A 1,311-nucleotide genomic window follows, 5' to 3' on the forward strand; every position below is an offset into this window, starting at 1 on the left:
GTGAATAGTTTAGTGGTTGGCTTTTTTTCCCCTTTGAGTATTTAAATACTTATTCTGATGTCTTCTGATCTCCACTGTTTCACATGTGAAGTCACTCATAGTTCTTACTGAGGTTCCCTTGTAAGGGATGATGAGTTATTTCTCTCTTGATGTTTTCCACATTTTCTCCTTTTGTTTGGGTTTTGGTATTTTTATTATTATGTGTTTGTTTATGCCTATCCTACATAGCCTTTATTGAATTCTCTTCAGAGCTCATGATACACAGAGACTGTTCAGTAAATAACCAGTAAAATATACACAAACATCGGTCATGTTTATATATTGACTTTCTTATTATCTCCATTAATTCTGTGCCACAACCCATTGTACCCCTCTGTACATGGTAGTACTGAGATATAACAATAAATATCTTGCCCTTCATAACACATGTAGTTAAGCTAAATGCAGGTCTAGTACCAAGCCTTCTTAACTCCTACTATCACTGTTTCCTACTGTATCACACTGACAACATCCCAGATTACCCTCTAGAGTGAAAGGGTTGGGAAAGCTATATTGTCCAGTGTTGTTTGAAGAGAAGATGTCCTGATTACTGGGTTCAATTATAATGCGTATCTGGTTTTCCCACCAAGTTACATTTTCCAACTTGGCCTCCCAAAATACTCAAGTTGTTCATCATTTCTCACTTTTCTCCAGAATCCAAAGAGAAAGAAGGAAAGTATTTACAGGAGGCCCCATGGACATGAGTCCTTATTTTCTATGACATTTTACTGATGTATAGGTTTGTGTTCCATTTTTACTCCCCAAAGTATCCGTATCATTTGAAACCATTAAAACAAAACAAAAAAGTGAAAATCCCAAATAAAATAAATTGCTGACCTTACAAAAAGCATGAGACAAAAAGGACAAAATGAAGTCCATTTGCACCGCAGACAATGGTTTGATGTGCAATGTGAGGATTCCATGGCCCCTCCTAACATGACAGGTAAAATTTAAGATCATACAGAATCCTATTCCTATACTTTGGTAGTGTGTCCTAGACTATATGCTGGATTCAAACAATTCTAGTATTAGTTTGCCGTTCTATTAATGCTGGATACTAATGGAAGAACACTCATGCTATGATATCTTGTAAAACCTGGCTAATGATTATGACAAATAATTATCACACTAATACTTAGGCTTGTTTGGTAGATTTGTATTCTATGCAATAGAAAGTTCCATCATGTTTATCTTATTCACTGTTATATGTATTGGACATGCCCCAGTACCTAGTGAGCACTGTGTGTGAGTTTATTAAGAGAATGAATGGGC

This window comes from Bison bison, unplaced genomic scaffold (genome assembly GCF_000754665.1).
Source record: "Bison bison bison isolate TAMUID 2011002044 unplaced genomic scaffold, Bison_UMD1.0 scf7180017864388, whole genome shotgun sequence".
NCBI classification, from domain to species: domain Eukaryota; kingdom Metazoa; phylum Chordata; class Mammalia; order Artiodactyla; family Bovidae; genus Bison; species Bison bison.